General features: G+C 47.0%; 1 protein-coding gene across 1 annotated transcript in view; it reads right to left on the bottom strand.

Moving 5' to 3' along the window:
- Positions 1-1,432, bottom strand: part of rptor (regulatory associated protein of MTOR, complex 1) — a 330,716-nt gene extending 329,284 nt beyond the window's left edge. Inside the window, exon 1 of the mRNA XM_056279703.1 lies at positions 1,008-1,432. The gene's annotated coding sequence lies outside the window, so the exon portion shown is untranslated. The remainder of the gene's footprint in view (positions 1-1,007) is intronic.
- Between the last annotated feature and the right edge of the window lie 17,852 nt (positions 1,433-19,284).

Below are 19,284 nucleotides of genomic sequence, written 5' to 3'. Positions count from 1 at the left end.
CTTTAGTGCATGCCTCACATTCGCACACTGATGGCGGAGGCTGCCATGCGAGCTGCCGACCTGCTCATCAGCAGCAGTTAACAGGGTTCAGTGTCTTGCTCAAGGGCACTTTGACACGCTCTCCACAGGGGCCGGGGATCGGACCAGCGACTAGGCTGGCCTGCTCTTACTTCCCGAGCCATGCTGCCCCCTTGACACCTAGTCAACCGTATCAGTCGTGACACTGAAAAGGCCTCTAACCTAGAGAGCATTTCTGCATGCAAAACTATTAAAGCTGCTGCTGGTGAGTTCAGACATTGTGCCCTGTGGATAAAGAGGCGTCTCATCAGACGGTGTTGACATTGTGTGCTTGAGTCTTTATCATGCACTATTATGAGGACCCCCCCCCCCCTTGAGTCATGGGACCCCCCCCCCCCACTTGAGTCATGGTCACATTAAGGCAACAGAGGAGCAGTAAGGAGGAAAACAACGTGTAACAGGGTAAACTGAAGCTTGCCCACGCAGCACCGTTGGTGACCCAAGGAGGCAGCTCAGCCGTGTCCAATCCGTCTGTAACATGCTAGCCAACCGGTCAGCGTCACCACGCGTATCCGGTAATCGAGGCAACATGACGGCCATGCCACGATAGGAATAACGCGTCAGCTGGCCACGAGAAGGGCCCGGGTTTTGCCTGTTTTAACTAGTACGACGCTTCATTCCAAGAGCTGGACGACACGGCCAGGACACCCGGTGCAGCCGACGACGCGCTCAGCCAATAATAATCATAATAATAATAAAAAATATGCCGGCTAGCTACTACACCGATAGCATTAGCTGAGAGCTGACTCGGTTTATTTGACAGGTCTCGCCGCCCCGGCTCTGGCAGGGGGGGGGGGGTAGGTCCGAGCGCGCGGGGTTCGGAGAGCTGTCAAAACGGGCCAGCGAGGCAGAAACGGGTCGAACGCGTGCAGGAATGGCGCTTCTCGGTGGAAGCGTGCAACAACAACAAAAAAAAAATGCATGCAGACCTTGGCACGGCGCGACTCTCGATCCGGGTTTGGGAGCCTCTCCGCTTGCCGGCGATGACAGACACGGTGGCGCAGACAATCCTGGACAGAAAGTTGTACGACAGCGTCCACAGTCTGTAGATTATGTCAAACCCGTCAAGTCCGAGCTCGACGGGTATGTGCTTGCAGGGGAACGTGCGGGTGCTCTCCCCACGGCTCGCTGCTATGGGAAGAGGCTCCAGACGAGGCCCATCTTCACACGGACAGTCTGCCACAGCCACGCCAAGCGCCGGATCCACGGACGAGCTGCTTCGGGCTGGGAGCCTCGCCTGCTACAGCCACGCGTCGCCGCGGCTTTATTCCGTGCAAACGTGTGCGCGAAAGACGCCGAAATTCCCAATAGCTCCTCCGGAGAGTCGTCTTCAGCACTTCTGCAAGGGCGCAGCCATCTTGGGAGGGACCCACAATGCACCGGGGGCTCGCCGGAGCGGCTCAAGCGTCGCTAAACGTCAGCGCAGTTTTGCTCCCCTAACTTTATTATTATTATTATTATTAAAGAGAGGGAATATACAAAACAAGATAGGGAATAAATGTACAAAAAGAAAGATAAAGTTCAGACAACGGTGCAATGGTGGTGATAATGTTACATCAAATTCAAACATAAAAAAGTAAATTAATAAAAAAATAAATGTAATCGGTAATTTTATTACCCGGTGCGGGATTCGATACGGGGTGTACTGCACCACAAGGCGACATCACTAACCGCTCGGCTAAAGGGTCAGACCCGTTAGCTAGAGGCTAACGTGTCTTATTAGTAGTTTAGTTTAGTAGTTTAGAGACTTCTGAGGATCTGCACACTTCCGGATCCCACCGCTGCCACCAATGTAACCGGTTATTTTCTTGCCCGGTGCGGGATTCGATACGGGGTGTACTGCACCACAAGGCGACATCACTAACCGCTCGGCTAAAGGGTCAGACCCGTTAGCTAGAGGCTAACGTGTCTTATTAGTAGTTTAGTTTAGTAGTTTAGAGACTTCTGAGGATCTGCACACTTCCGGATCCCACCGCTGCCACCAATGTAACCGGTTATTTTCTTGCCCGGTGCGGGATTCGATACGGGGTGTACTGCACCACAAGGCGACATCACTAACCGCTCGGCTAAAGGGTCAGACCCGTTACAGGTCTTATTAGTAGTTTACAGAAAGAATGAGGTAAACAGATGGAGAGCACAAAGGAGCAGGTTAAGAGAAATTAAAAGAGCAAGGACCGACATATAGAAACACTTTTTTTTTGCTTTTCTATTCGTTTTTTCCAAATATTTCGATGACTTGAAGTCATTTACAAATGCATATAAAAACATGGTAAAAGAGGCAGGGCTGCCTTTCCACTTACAAGTATGTAAATGATAATTACCCAAAAGAATCACAAGATTAATAGTGTAAACTACTAATAAGAAACGTTAGCCCCCTAGCTAACGGGTCCGACCCTTTAGCCGAGCGGTTAGCCATGTCGCCTTGTGGTGCAGTACGTACGCTTCGTATCGAATCCCGCACCGGGCAAGAAAATAACCGGTTACACTAGTATCTTGTTACCCCTAACCGATCAAAGCAGAGGCAAAAAAAATAGACTGAAAACCTCAATATCAAAGGTTTATTATCAAGATACTGACAATTTGAAAGGTAGCGGGCACAGTGTAGTGTAGCATGCGGTCTGTTGCAAAGTCACAATTACATGATCTAAAATTGGCTGCTGTGAAAATCTACTTTAAAAAACATCATGCTATGTAAGGTTTCAAGCCATACCATATTTTTTTTTTAAATCTGATTGCATCAACTTTTGAGTCATTAATTAATAATTACCTTTACTCATAATTGCCAATTGCTTTTAATATAAATGACAACCAATTACTATTAATTAGAAATTATGACTATTTGAAAAATTATCAAATAGCACAAGAACCAGAGGTTTGTTTGAAATCAAGAATCGGCATTATCAATGAAAAATAAATCTGCCCTGGGCATGTACCGTCTCCTGCCATAGGAGCGTCTCTTTAAAATCAAAATCTAATGTGAAGTGATATTCGACCAGGAGGAATGTAATAATTCATTTGAATGGGTTTTAGATACAAAACTTGTTTGCAAAAATTTGGGTGACTAATGACTTCGAAGAGCAGATGTGAGTGCCTGCACATCATAAGTTTCTGTGTTTATTTAAACTTCTCTTTAAGTAACACATAATACATTTTAATGGTATAGCACTTTTTTTACACAATTATCTAAGGAACAGGATAACAGCACGTAAACAAGGACAAAGAATGTTACGTCGGGGTTGGGAAACGGACTTCGTTGTCTGTGTGCAGGGGCGGTTCTAGACCAATTTTACAGGGGGGCAGTTGTGTTGTCAGAGGGGCACATTCGACCCGGGACAAAAGAGACAAAGAGTGTTCAACCTTAAAATTTGTAGTTCAGCATATAAAGTAACAGTGCACAAAAAACAGCATAAAATACCATGATTGGTATGTTTCCGTAACAGTATTTCTTTTCAGTAACTTAGAGTTAGTTATTTGTTTCAGTAACGGTATTTGTTTCAGTAACTTAGTTACAATTTTATTAAATAACAATATTGAAAACAAAATAAAACACATTCCTTTTAGCTTCAGCTCAAGTTACAGCACATTCATTGCTGCAACACTTCTTTGTAAGGCTCGATGAACAGTACAAGCTCTACTGTACGAGAGGGTCTCTGCATCCCAGTCTGTATTTTCCTTTCTAGAATTTCACATTACAGCAATTGTATTCTGTGGTTTTTGCCAAACTGATCAACAAATAAGTCAAGATTCAAAGCCTTTGCCCTCCTCGACTCAATACTTGGAACACCAAGATTGCTTAATCTCTCGTCGGTTATAGTGGACCTTAACTAAGTTTTCACCATCTTCAGCGTTGAAAAACTCTGTTCACAAGAAGCAGAACTCACTGGGATAATGGCTGCTATTTTGCAGAGTCTGAAGAGCTCAAAAAACACTTCTTTATACGGCTCAATGAACAGTACCAGCTGTACTGCACTAGAAGGTCTCTGCATCCCAGTCTGTATTTTCCTTTCTAAAATGTGGCTGAACTGATGTAGTTCATGCTCCAAGTCATCAATATTTGAATCATACAATCGAGCACATAAAAACAGAGCAGTCTCTTTCAGAAATGCATCACTTTTGGGGTTTAGAGCTCGGCTGCTACTCATTATGTCACAGTTTGTCTTCGTTGCTCAGAAATGTACAACACTTCATCCCACAATTTATCAAAAAAAATGGCTCCTGCCTGAAGTCATTCAACATCTGAACTCCGAAGCTTCAGCTTTTGAAAATTCAAGTGACGAACACTGTAGCATATCAGAGAGAAGTTTTTTTTCTCCACACATTTTACAGGGTGTAGCAAGATGCACAACGAATTCAAGATCTATCTGTGCCAGCTGACCTAGAGCCTCCATAGGTCTTGCACCATTGCATTCTTAGGCAATTCTCATCATTGTTGTTTTTATTTTTTGGGGCAGCGAAATATGACATAATGTCATTTTTTTCCTCTTCATTTTGAGGATAACTAGAGAAGCAAAAACAATGGAGAGGAATGCACAACACTTCAGCAACCCGGAATACTAATATAATGTCGCTGGTTTGCTTGAATTAATTTGTGTTGTGGTAGCCTTTGCGCTTACATTTCACAACTATATAGCAAAACCGATGGAGACGAATGCATGGCATGCCATCAACTCAGGCTAACCATTCATGGAGAGAAATTTTCTTCCAAACAAGTATTAACCCTTTTGCATTTAACTTACTTTTTATGCTATGTAGCGTACGTTACATGGTTCACCATGTTTTCATTAGCGTTATTACGCTTCTCATTCTCCTCTTCTTAGGCGGCACGGTGGCCCAGTGGTTAGCACTGTCGCCTCACAGCAAGAAGGTCCTGGGTTCGAACCCCGGGGTTGTCCAACCTTGGGGGTCATCCCAGGTCGTCCTCTGCGTGGAGTTTGCATGTTCTCCCCGTGTCTGTGGTGGGGTTTCTCCGGGTGCTGTAGTTTCCCCCACCATCAAAAAGACATGCACGTTAGGGTTAATACTCCTGTCCGTGCCCCTGACCGAGGCCTGGCAAGATGAACTGGAGTTGGTCCTCAGGTGCTGCACAGCTACTCAGCTAGGATGGGTTAAATGCAGAGAAGAATTTCGCCATGGGGACTAATAAAATATATCAAAATCATAGTAAAAAAAAAAATCACAGTTGTCAGTTAGCATTCTAGCTAACATTTTTATAATCTAGTCTTCCAATCGTACCGGTTTTAGCATGCACGCTAAATGGCCAATGACACCGGTGTGACCGTATGTGTGAAAGGGTTAATGCAAGCAAACCGTTAGCTGTAGCTCTTTACGCTGGCTGCCATTAAGCTAACTAGTCAGCAACAACATTTCCCGACCACAAGTCTTACCTCGTAACAGCTGCACAAATAAAATAGTTTTGCTCACCTTCAATTCATGGCGGCAGTCTTGCAACGTTTAGCTTTGATTCTTGGTCTGGCAGGAGCCGACAGGTGGTTGGTGGCCTACTTTCTTTCGCGCTTCAGCCAGTGGCGGTGTACCACCGCTCTAAGGGGATCCGACGAGAATGTTAAGCCACGCTTGTCCCGCCTTTCGCGTCAGCGCCATATCGCCGCAAGAAATCTGTAATTTCAGTATTATTGTAGACTCTTTATTCAGAGGGGGTCCCAAGTTCAGTGTTACACAGGCACTGGCCCCTGTTGGCCCCTCCCCAAGACCGCCTATGCCTGTGTGTGAAAAGCATGGAAAAGAGGGGCAGGGAGGCAGTAGAAAAGAGGGAGAGCTGACGTGGCCTCCTGCAGACACAAAGGCCATGTGACAAAAGCCAACAAGGCCTCTTGTTGTGCCAGAGGGGCACAGTCTCCATTAAGGACGGACTGTGTTCTGGGGTTGTCCGTCGAGCAGATTTCCTTGGAGATGGCCATTTTGTTACTGCAACTTTCTACCCTCTGGTCCGACTTTCCTAACTCTAGCCATCATCGAGACCTGCGTTAGCCTAATCACTTGTGCTTCGGAGGCTGTCATCTTCCTGGGTGTTTGCTGAAAATGGTTTGCAGCTGGGTTGTGCAGGCCTCAATCTTTTAACAGGTGGCAAGCTTTGTGCGTAAAAGGGTACACAATAGCAGCTAAGCCCTGAGCTTTGCCAGCCGGAGTGTCTGCCATGGGAACCAGTCGGGCTCGTGGCTCTTCCAATGCAGGTGGTTTGTTTTTTTTATTTTCAACATTTACTTCCAAAATGATCTGGAAAATGTTTCTTATAAGATAGGTGGACAGAATAACTGTCAAGGTTGTTTTATTCCGCCGTTGTTACCTACTAATTGGGGTTGTTTTTTTTGGTGTGTCATTGTTGCTAAACTCATGGCCAGGGTAACCTGCCACACACACACACACACACACACACACACACTCCCCCAGGAAAAGCATAAAAAGTGCTGATTTAAAGGGGCAGTACACCGTTTTATTTTTCTAGAGAAGAAGAAAGAAAGCCCCTTTATTTTGTCATTGTGTTCTTACAACAACATGGGTTCTCTGCATGTAACCCGTCCTATTGTATAGGAGCAGTGGGCAGCTGCAGCGCCCGGGGACCAACTCCAGTTCTTCCTTCCATTGCCTTGCTCAGGGGCACAGGCAGGCAGTATTAACCCTAACATGCATGTCTTTTTGATGGTGGGAGGAAACCGGAGCACTCGGAGGAAACCCACACAGACAGGGGGGGAACATGCGAACTCCACACAGAAAGGACCTGGGACGGCCTGGGGTTCGAACCCGGGACCTCCTTTTCTTTTTTTTTTTAACTTTCCGCCTTTTTTATTAGGTAGCGATAGCCGAGAAAGACAGGGGAGAGAGAGAGGGGATGACATGCAGCAGAGGGCCCTGGCCGGATTCAAACCCAGACTGCTGTGGTAAGGACTCAGCTTTATGTGGTACATGCTCTACCGGGTGAGCCAGCGGGTTGCCCCCGAACCCAGCATCTTCCGGCTGTGAGGTAACAGTGCTAATTAACCACTGGGCCACCGTGCTGCCCCGTTTACTTCTTTTGAGCTGAATACACGTAGGTATCAGCCTTGGATGGTGATTGTCATAATAAATTTTAAACAAAAACAAAATCAAGATGCATGACGGGGCCATTGTGAGGGAGAAGATGTATGCTTTTTCTCACGTCTGGTGGAAAACAGGGTTGATCGACAAGAAGCGTTACAGCAAAGATGGGCTTCCGTGTGAGTTTTTGTGGCGTAGCTAAGTCGGTTTTAGTGACTTAAAGTCAGTTTTAGCTAGCTTGGTGACCTAAAGTCAGTCTTAGCTAGCTCGGTGACCTAAAGTCAGTCTTAGCTAGCTTGGTGACCTAAAGTCAGTTTTAGCTAGCTTGGTGACCTAAAGTCAGTCTTAGCTAGCTTGGTGATCTAAAGTCAGTCTTAGCTAGCTTGGTGACCTAAAGTCAGTCTTAGCTAGCTTGGTGACCTAAAGTCAGTCTTAGCTAGCTTGGTGACCTAAGGTCAGTCTTAGCTAGCTCGGTGATAGGAGCTAGCCATAACCTTTACATCTCCTCATTTGATGTTTTCACCACACATCATACACGTTCATATGCACGCACATTCATAGCTTTTCATGCTACCGTACGCACTCCCTCTGCTGCTGTAAAGTGTAGACTATCTTATTTGTCATAATAAAGTATAATGACCTTTCAAACAGCTAAAATTAAATTCAACTTGTGTAAGAAGACTTTGAAGCAGCCCCCGCCCCCAACTCTATAACAACCCCGCTCATGGGTTTTGCTGTTTTAGCGGTGTAGGCCTGCAGTGCATGGTGGCTGGACTCAGTGTGATGCGCTGAATCCTGAGCCAGGTCGGTTGGACTGCTGCATCATTTAGAAGATAGTGGTGGTGTGTGTGTGTGTGGGGGGGGGGGCAAAGCTGTGGTAGATTTGAAGGTCAGCTGTAGTGTATAGCTAATTGATATCGACTATGCAACAGTAGCTCAAAATATGCATTCAGGGCTTCGGTTCCCAGGTAATGATAGAGACCGGTGCAATGTTGGTGGAAACAATTTCCAAAATGTTGTTTTTAATCTTATAACTAGTTTTGATCCCCTCAAAATGATACAGTAACAATGGTCGTTTTTGGCCCTTCTCATGTTTTTCCACTGAAATTTTCCCTTTGGTTTGTAGAACAAAGGTTAAGAGGTGGCAAAGCGACAAAAGGATGTCCATTTACACCACATGTATTCTGTGTTATATACTGGCACATCTTTCATGCTCGTTTTTTTTTAATTTTCTTTTTAAGCTGCCTGGATATCTGGTATATTACTGCTTGTTTTTCTCATTGCTTGTGTCAACTGAACAAGTGAATTCACACATGATTTGTCCCAACCATCCTTTGCTGTCACGTCTCACACTCATTGCTCAAACAGCGGGAGCCTGTTTCTGAAATTGTTTTTGAAATGTATTCCTGAAAGTCACAAGAGGAAACGCTCCATGCCCCATCTGTCACTAAGACAAAATCAAACTGTCCCTGTACCCTTTGTGAAGGATACATGAAGAGAGAGAGGCAATTATAAAAAAAACAACATTATTAACAGTCTTGATGCATGCTCAATAATCAGAGTGTGTTGAAAGGGTTGGAAGGAGTACTTTGAGGGGCTGATGAATGAAGAAAATGAGAGAGAGAGAGAGAGAGAGAGAGAGAGAGAGAGAGAGAGAGAGAGAGAGAGAGAGAGAGAGAGAGAGAGAGAGAGAGAGAGAGAGAGAAGGTTAGATGATGTGGGGATAGTGAATCAGGAAGTGTGGTGGATTAGCAAGGAGGAAGTGAGGGCAGCTATGAAGAGGAGGAAGACTGGAAAGGCGGTTGGTCCTGATGACACACCTGTGGAGGCATGGAGGTGTTTAGGAGAGATGGCAGTGCAGTTTTTCTTTTCTCCAATATTTATTTTTAAAGATCATTTTTTCAGTATTTACTGCTTTATTTTAAGAGAGAGAGGGGGGGGGCATGCAGCAAGGGGCCTGGGCTGGATTCAAACCCAGGCCTCTGTGGTAAGGACTCATCCTTACGTGGTACGCCCTCTACCAGGTGAGCCACCAGGGTGCCACTAATATTCTATTGGAAGGAACATTGGGTCTAAAAAAACCCAATGGAAATGGAAATTAATCTACTGCTACTTTTGGCTGCTCCCGTTAGCGGTCGCCACAGCGGATCGTCCGTTTCCATCTCTTCCTGTCCTCTGCATCCTCCTCTGTCACACCAGCCACCTGCATGTCCGCCCTCACCACAGCCATAAACCTCCTCTTTGGCCCTCCTCCTTCCCTCTTCCCTGGCACCTCCATATTCAGCATCCTTCTCCCAGTATACCCAGTAAATGGAAATGAATATCCCTTCATATTCTGGTAATTCACCCCCCGGCCCCCTCCCACCCAACCCTCACCCACTGCCGATGCAAAAAAAGGTTAAAAATAAAAATAAACATTAATAGCAGTAATAACAATTATAAGATATATCAAAACCTACAAAATACAAATAAAACAGGTTGGAGAGCTTTACACCAACAAGATGCATTCAGCCACCTCATAAGTACCAAGTCCAGGAAGCACCATCTACATATGAGCTATTAGTAGTCATTTCTATTTACATAAGTCATGGTTTATGAGGTCATACATTGTAGTGATAGGAGAAAAATATATCCCATATGGCATCAGTGTAGTAGTCTACACTGACACACAGCATCCAATTAAAATCAAGACATATAATACGAATAATACGAGTGGTCTTAATCATAGGGAACCGTTGTTAGTTGGTCAAAATAAGATAAGAGGGGTTGCTAAGTAGAGTATAAATTCTGGGCTGGGGGCGTCCGGGTAGTGTAGCGGTCTATTCCGTTGCCTACCAAGGCGGGGATCGCTGGTTCGAATCCCCATGTTACCTCTGGCTTGGTCGGGTGTCCCTGCGGACACGATTGGCCGTGTCTGCGGATGGGAAGCCGGATGTGGGTATGTGTCCTGGTCGCTGCGCTAGCGCCTCCTCTGGTCGGGGAGGGGGAACGCGGGGAATAGCGTGATCCGCCCACGCGCTACGTCCCCCTGGTGAAACTCCTGACTGTCAGGTGAAAAGAAGCGGCTGGCGACTCCACATGTATCGGAGGAGGCATGTGGTAGTTTCGACCCTCCCCGGTGTCAGAGGAGTTTCAATGAATGTGTCCATACCAAATTAGGGTGGTAATATTGGAAATTATGGGTTTTTAAGAATTGGCGTATTTGAAAATACCAAAAAAAGGTTTGAGCCAAGCAGGTTAAGTTTAGCAGATAGGGTCTCAAAGCTAGCAAAGATACTATCAATATCTTCTTCTTCTTCTTCTTCTTCCAGCTTGTTCCCTGTTACCCAGGGGTCGCCACATCAGATTTTATAGTTTCCATCGGTACCCTGTGAGTGTGAGGGCACAGCACCAATGGTGGTACCCTCAATCCATCAACCATCAAAGGTACGATCAATACAAGCATCATTAAAATATTTTAGTCCCATTCTATTCAACTCCGGATAGCATCTGGATGTGGGTCACCTCAGGCAATGATGCGGCACTGATGGCCTTCTTCTGGCCCTGACAAAATGGATATGAGCCTGGGCATTCAGGTAGCGTAGCAGTTTATTCTGTTGCCTACCAACACAGGGATCTTTGGGTCGAATCCCCGTGTTACCTCCGGCTTGGTCGGGCGTCTCTACAGACACAATTGGCCGTGTCTGCGGGAGGGAAAGCCGGATGTGGGTATGTGTCCTGGTCACTGCACTAGCGCCTCCTCTGGTCAGTCAGGGCGCCTGTTGTGGGGGGGGGGGCTGGGGGGAATACCATGATCCTCCCATGCACTACGTCCCCCTGGTGAAACTCCTCACTGTCAGGTGAAAAGAAGCAGCTGGCGACTCCACATGTATCAGAGGAGGCATGTGGTAGTCTGCAGCCTTACCTGGATCAGCAGAGGGGGTGGAACAGCAACCTGGATGGCTTGAAAGAGTGGGGTAATTGGCCAGATACAATTGGGGAGAAAAGGGGGGGGGATAAACCAGTGCCCACCGGTTTAGTCTCCATGTTGTTGAGTGCATTCTGGTGGGCCTTGTAGAGGTCATGCTGGCGGTCCACCTGGTTCTGGAAGCGTGGCTGCTTCCTGGCTGGGAGAAAAAGTGGAGGGGGGGGGTGGATGTGAGCCTGAAGTGGCCCACATGTATAATAGCAAATATGGCCCAAATATCCCAAATCAAATGTGGGCCTTTTTTGGAAAAGATGCGGTGCTCTCGGCAACGTGTAATCTGGATGTGACCCTGAACTGCCCCGTGTGGTAAATGGTGAATATGGCCCAAATATCACAAAACAAATATGGGCCACCTTTGGCAAATATGTGGCAGGTGCGGCATTGCTATGGCTTGGTTCTGGCCCAGATCTGGCAAACAAGAGCGGACTGCCCAAGTGTCATCATTCCATGCGATAAGTGGTTTGGATGAAGTGTCGGGTCAGGGACGGGTCCGGGCTACAGCAATTTTGCAATCTGGGACTGCCCAAAAATAGCATCCAGCTTCGCAGGGAGGAATAAATCATTATTACAAATAGCAGGGAGAAATTTCAAAATTTCAAATGTTGATGGAATTGTGTCCAAATTTTGTGTGGCTGTGACAATGGGGCTAGGAGTATGTTGGGGGGGGGGGTGAAGGTAAGGTGGCGCAAACAAGAGCTCGCAGGGCAGACAAACAGGAGTCAGCCTTCATACGGCACCAGTCCATATCTGGATGATGTAGCCAAAAAATTAACTTTTGGATGTTTGCTGCGCAATTATAAAACATAAAGTTTGGAAGAGCTAAACCCTCTTTTGACCTGTTTGCCTGAAGCAGAGGCTTATTTATGCATGGAATACGGCTCCTCCATATAAAGGCTGAGATCAAGCTGTCAGCTGTGAGGGAAAAAAAGATCTGGGCAGAAAAAGAGGCAAACACATAAAAAGATAAAGAAGTCAGGGAAAAACATTCATTTTCACACATTGAACTCTGCCAGTTAAAGATAAAGAAATAACCTTCTCTTTCTGACGGTCCAATCTCACTTGTTCCATCAGGACTGTAATGTTCTCTTTATGTAGAGATTTAATGGAATGGGTGATTTTTATACCCAGGTATTTAAAACTAGCTTTAGAAAAATGAAAAGGAAGTTCACCTTGGCTGTTCATTAATGCAGAGCTGTTAACCGAAAAACACTCGCTCTTTGTGAAATTTAATTTATATCCAGAGAAAGCACCAAAGTTTTTCAATACATCTAATATTTCTGGCACACAGGCAACCGGGTCAGTGACATATAATAATAGGTCGTCTGCATATAAGGACAAATATGTTCAATACCCCAACAACGACAAATGCCCTTAATCAATGGGGATTCTTTTAGAGCTACGTAGAGGGATTCAATGACTACAGCGAATAAAAGAGGCGATAGGGGGGCAGGCAGCCCTGACAATTTCCTCATGAGAGTGCAGAGTATGGAGAGTGTTGATTATTGGTACAGACGAAAGCCTGTGGAGAGGAATAGAGAAGGCGGACCATTGAGGTGAATTTTCCCCCAAAATCAAAATGTTTCCAGACGGCAAATAAATATCGCCGTTCCACCTTGTTGAATGCTTTTTCTGCATCTAATTAGATAACTACCTCTGCGGCATACGCTGGAGGTGCAGAATAAATAACACTTAGGAGTTGACTTGCATTAGAAAAGGAGTGTCAGCCCTTCATAAAACCTGTCTGGTCCTCTGAAACAACATCATCGAAACAGTATCCAATCGGCTTGCTAGCATTTTTGCCAGTATTCTAACATCCATATTCAAAAGCAAAATAGGACGGTAGGAGGCACCGTTTGTAGGCTCCTTGCTGGGTTCTAACAAACGTGAGATTGATGCTTGGATCAATGTTGGAGGCAAAGAGCCTATAGAAATGGCATCATCAAACATTTCAAAAGAAGAGGGGTTAGTTTGAAAACTTAAAATATATACATATATATATATTTTAGGGTACCCATCTGGACCTGGGGATTTGCCATTTTGCATACTTAGAATAGAGCTTACCACTTCCTCCAGTAAGCAAGGTTTGTCTAACTCCAGATTTTATTCTGTACTCATAGTAGGAGTTTCTAAGTTATTAAGAAAATTATTCATGGATGTTATGTCACTAGGGGCTTTTGATGTAGACAGGCTGGAGTAGTAGGATGAAAACGTTATATTAATGACAGCAGAGTCTGAAGTTACATTTTGAGAGGAGTCCGCAATTTAGGAAATCGTGCTTGATGCAGATTTACATTTTATTTGATGAGCAAGGAGCCGACTTGCCTTGTCTCCATATTCATAGAAAGCACCGCAAACATGGAGCAACAGTTGTTCTGCTTTGGCAGTAGATAGCAAGATGAATTCTGTCTGGAGGCCCAACCTCTTTTTATATAACCTTGGAGTAGGTGTCTCTGAGTATTGTCAATCCAAGTCTAAAATGGATTCAGCCAGTTTTTGTATTTTGACCCTGTGCTGTTTAACAGCATGAGCAGAGTAAGAAATAATTCGGCCCCTGAGAACAGCTTTCAATGTTTCCCAAAGCACTGAAGGAGAAACAGCTTCAGTTTTCTTAGTTTCTAAGAGGTGATCAGTGGGTGAGGATATATAATCACAAAATGCGTTGTCTGATAATAGAGAGGAATTTAGCCTCCATAGAGTATGTTGGGTGGCAGCAGATGGGAAGGACTATTCTAGTAAGAGAGGGGCATGATCCGAGATCACAATGGCTGATCAATCTGAGATCTACTGATTTAACAAAAGAGAGAAGTGGCTCGTCAATGAAAAAAATAATCTATTCTAGTATACAAGTGATGCACATGAGAAAAGAACAAAAATTCTTTAGTCTTTGGGTAAAGAAATCTCCATGGGTCCACACATCCCATTTGATTCATATATGATATTATGGCTTTGGATATTTTAGAGGGGGATGTATTTTTAGGACTGGAGTGGTCCAGTTTGGAGTCAGTGATGCAGTTCCAGTCCCCACCTAGGATTAGATAGTGAGTATTAAGACTGGGAAAAGGACAGAGTTTGGTTACAAATTCATCATTATCCCAGTTGGGGGCATATAGATGTTAACCAGTATAACTGGCGTTGGGGACAGGGACCCAGTGACTATAATGACCCTGTGGGTCACCAAAGTTGGAACTCCACGCGAAGTAAAGTCGCAAATTTCTTTCACCACCGGAAGCAAATGTTTTATTCACCCCTTCGCTTGAATAGAACGGAAGTGAACGGGAGGCGACTATTCACCGATATTAGTTGCACACGTGTGACCGTAGCCTTAGACTGGGAAATTGCACATGGTTGATTGTTGATGTTTACCGCAAGCCAACACATACTGGTCAGCACTTAAGGTTTGACCCTCATCATCCGCTGGAGCACAAACTAGGAGTCATCAGGACCCTGCACCACCGAGCTGACAACACCCCCACCGACACAGCGGCTGGGGAAGGGGAGAAATCCCACATTAAAGAGGCCCTGGTTAAGTGCGGTTATCCTAACTGGGCGTTTGTCCAAACCAGGAAGACGCCCAAACAGTGCACCAGCTGATCGAAGAGAGGAAAAGGACACCAGCACCACGTCTCAGTTGCTTTCAAACCCCAAAACACGCTGCGCCAGAAGGTGGTCCACCTCAAGGATCGGGTCCCCCGGCACAAACAGAGCAATATAGTGTACACTGTTAAGTCCCAAGAAGGACTACCGTGACTTGTATGTCAGGGAAACCAAACAGACGCTGGCCGAGAGGATGGCACAACACAGGAGAGCTACACGTCAGGCCAGGACTCCACAGTCTACACCATCTACAGGCCAGTGGCCACTCTTTCAAGGAGGAGGATGTGCACATCCTTGATAGGGAGGAACTCTGGTTTGAACGGGGAGACAAAGAGGCCCTCTATGTGAAGAGGGAACGACCATCCCTGAACCGAGGGGGTGGGGGCTAAGAGTACATCTGTCACCATCTTACAATGCTGTGATTGCAACTATTCCCCAATCCTGTGTGAACAGTACACACGGCCATTGTAACTCTGGTTAACGGTCACGGTAATTTGCATACGAAACCGATCGCTCGTTTGTGGCGCCACTGTGCTATTCACAAGGGTGGGGATACCTGCAGTCAGCTGAGACCGATGGAGTCACTCTTCGACGAGTGATGAGACGTTTCTCCTGGTAAACATGTCCAGATGAACTGATTATTAGCAGTCACTTAAATGATGAACAGGATGCATAAATGGTTCTTGGTTTCTTATGTAACAACGACAACAACAACAACAACAACAACAAAATGTTCAAGGTCCATATGAATGTAATCAGGCAGTGCTCAGCCACCGACAAATACAGCCTTATGGCATCTCACCTCATTGGGAAACATGAAAAGGTACACCAGACGGACGGAGCATGAAAATACCCCTCTCGGTGCATTTGCTCGAGCAGTAATCATCAACACGGCCTCTTTTCTTGCAACACGACCAGCGCCGTGGCAATCTGGCCTATAAAAAAAAACTCATAGGTACATAAGCCCTGCCATCTTCTTTTCCCACCCCCGTCCCCCACCCCTCAGTGTCCACCGCATGCCGCGGGGAAACCAATCCAATCTCCAAGGTATGATAGAGGTTGGGACCCTGGGATCGCCGGCAGAGGGAGGAGGGGGGAGAGACGAGATTAGTCTACTTTTCGCCATCTCCCCTCGCTCAGATTGGGAGCAGGTTAACGCCGTCAGCCTGGCTGGATCCCAAAACCCGGGGCTGATCCCAGAGCCGAACCCGACGGGAGCAGGAGGACGGAATGATTACAGCAAGGTTGGTAACCCTCTCCGAGGACTGATTACAAATAAGGCTGGAAAGACCAAAGACACTGATCGACCGACGGAGGGATGGACGATCAGAGAGGCCGACATAAAAGATGGAGAGGGGGCAGACTGATCGACAGACAGAGACGGGCAGACAGAGACGGATGTGGGTATGGGTATGTTTCATTAGAGGAAGCTGAGGGATCATACGATCTTTAATAGATCTCCCAACAGAAAAGTTAGTCTGACAGGGTGGGAAATTGGACACACGAGACCTGTAATGGAACATCAACCCCCCCCCCCCACCTTATCAAGTCACATAGGGTTTCATGTAGGACTATGTGCATTATTTCCCCCCTGTCTTTAACCATCGGTGTCATCAACATGGCCGGATTAACCCACCAGGGGGCCCTGGGGCACACACGTCCATTGCCCCCCCCCCCCCGGCTACAGGATCAATAGAACCTGTAGCTTGGGATCAATAGAGCCTGTACAGTAGAGACTGTAGCTTGGGGCCCTGTATCAGTAGAGACCGTAGCTTGGGGCCCCGCATCAGTAGAGACTTCGTAGCTTGGGGCCCTGTATCAGTAGAGACCGTAGCTTGGGGTCCCGCATCAATAGAGACTTTGTAGCTTGGGGTCCCGCATCAATAGAGACTTTGTAGCTTGGGGTCCTGCATCAATAGAGACTTTGTAGCTTGGGGCCCCGCATCAGTAGAGACTTCATAGCTTGGGGCCCTGCATCAGTAGAGACTGTAGCTTGGGGCCCTGCATCAATAGAGACTGTAGCTTGGGGCCCCGCATCAATAGAGACTGTAGCTTGGGGCCCCCGCATCAGTAGAGACTTTGTAGCTTGGGGCCCTGTATCAATAGAGACTGTAGCTTGGGGCCCTGCATCAGTAGAGACTGTAGCTTGGGGCCCTGCATCAATAGAGACTGTAGCTTGGGGCCCTGCATCAATAGAGACTGTAGCTTGCGGCCCCCGCATCAGTAGAGACTGTAGCTTGGGGCCCTGCATCAGTAGAGACTGTAGCTTGGGGCCCCCGCATCAATAGAGACTTTGTAGCTTGGGGCCCTGCATCAATAGAGACTGTAGCTTGGGGCCCCCGCATCAGTAGAGACTGTAGCTTGGGGCCCCCGCATCAATAGAGACTGTAGCTTGGGGCCCTGCATCAATAGAGACTGTAGCTTGGGGCCCCCGCATCAATAGAGACTGTAGCTTGGGGCCCCCGCATCAATAGAGACTTTGTAGCTTGGGGCCCTGCATCAGTAGAGACTGTAGCTTGGGGCCCTGCATCAGTAGAGACTTCGTAGCTTGGGGCCCTGCATCAGTAGAGACTGTAGCTTGGGGTCCCGCATCAATAGAGACTTTGTAGCTTGGGGCCCCCGCATCGATAGAGACTGTAGCTTGGGGCCCTGTATCAGTAGAGACCGTAGCTTGGGGCCCCCGCATCAATAGAACCTGTAGCTTGGGATCAATAGAGCCTGTACAGTAGAGACTGTAGCTTGGGGCCCCACATCAGTAGAGACTTCGTAGCTTGGGGCCCTGTATCAGTAGAGACTGTAGCTTGGGGCCCCGCATCAGTAGAGACTTCGTAGCTTGGGGCCCCCGTATCAGTAGAGACTGTAGCTTGGGGTCCCGCATCAATAGAGACTGTAGCTTGGGGCCCTGCATCACGACGCAGGGTTGGAACAAACCCCCCTTGTAGGGTATGACTGGGAGTCCCTACAATACACGAACACAATACCCCTGACCTTTTGGGGCCCCTCGTGGTCCGGGGCCCTGGGGCACTCGCCCGGCATGCCCGGTCTGTAATCCAGCCTTGGTCATCCATCAATCAACCCACCCTATTGTATAGGAGCCGTGGGCAGCCGCCGTGCAGCACCCGGGGACCAACTCCAGTTCTTCTTCCCATTGCCTTGCTCAGGGGCACAGGCAGGAGTATTAACCCTAACATGCATGTCTTTTTGATGGCGGGGGAAACCGGAGCACCCGGAGAAAACCCACCGCAGACACGGGGAGAACATGCAAACCCCACACAGAAAGGACCTGGGATGACCCCCAAGGTTGGACAACTCCGGGGTTCGAACCCAGGACCTTCTTGCTGTGAGGCGACAGCGCTAACCACTGGGCCACCGTGCCACCTGCCCTGCTGTTGTCGAAGCAAGTGTAAAGTTTATCAATGGAAACACAGGAGCCATGATGACAGACGGACGAATGAACAGACAGACAGGCAGACAGAGTTAGGGAGGATGGATGTGGGTTGATTGACCTTGATCTTCAGCACAGGAAGTGTTGTCTCCAATAAAGGTGATGTCAATTTTTTTTCTTTGACAGTCACTGAAAGGATTTCTGGTACACACACACAAACACGTTTCACTATCCTTATGAGGACCGCTCGCTGACTACATTCATTTCCTAGCCCTTAACCCTAACCTTAGCCACGCAAACCACATGCCTAACCCTCACCCTTACCCTAACCTTAACCTAACCCTAATTCCAACCTTAACCCTAAAGCCAAGTCCTAACCCTAACATAGACCCTTTTACTTGTGAGGACCTCTAAAAGGACCACACAAGGTAGGTGGTTTCTGGTTTTTCTATCCTTGAGGACATTTGGTCCACATTAGGATAGTTAAACATGTACACACACACACACACACACACACACACACACACACACACACACACACACACACACACACAACCAACCAACCAATCACTCACCCATGCATGCACACACACACACACACACACACACACACACACACACACACACACACACACAACCAACCAACCAACCACTCACCCATGCATGCACACACACACACACACACACACACACACAACCACTCAACCATGCATGCACGCACACACACACACCCACACACACAAACACACACCCACACACACAAACACATACACACATACAACCAACCAACCACTCACCCATGCACAGACACACGTGCACACACACACGCACACAACCACTCACCCATGCACGCACACGTGCTCAGATTCCCTGGGGGGGGGGGGGAGTACTGGACCGCATTTCCACTCATTACCAGTATCAGCCCAGTGTGCAGGTGGGAGGACGGTTTACTGCACCACTGAAGAGCTGCTGCTGCTGCTGTTCACCTTCACCTCTCACAACACACACAAATGAAGGCATTGCAAAGGGCCTTGTTCTGAGAGTCCACAGTGAATCATGCAGACCACTTCAGCCGGCTGGATGGGTTTTCCTTTTAATCGCAAAGGGCACGCCGGTACGGCATGCACAATTATAAATAATATTCCAGTAAAAAGGAGTAGAAAAGGATCTGTGCCAATAGCTGCCGAGGTTGCATAAATTAATAACAACTCGAACGATAGATAGATAG

The sequence above is a fragment of the Lampris incognitus genome, chromosome 5 (assembly GCF_029633865.1).
Source record: "Lampris incognitus isolate fLamInc1 chromosome 5, fLamInc1.hap2, whole genome shotgun sequence".
Taxonomy (NCBI): Eukaryota; Metazoa; Chordata; class Actinopteri; order Lampriformes; family Lampridae; genus Lampris; species Lampris incognitus.
The sequence above is the reverse complement of the archived record's forward strand: the minus strand, read 5'-3'. Positions and strand labels throughout refer to the sequence as shown.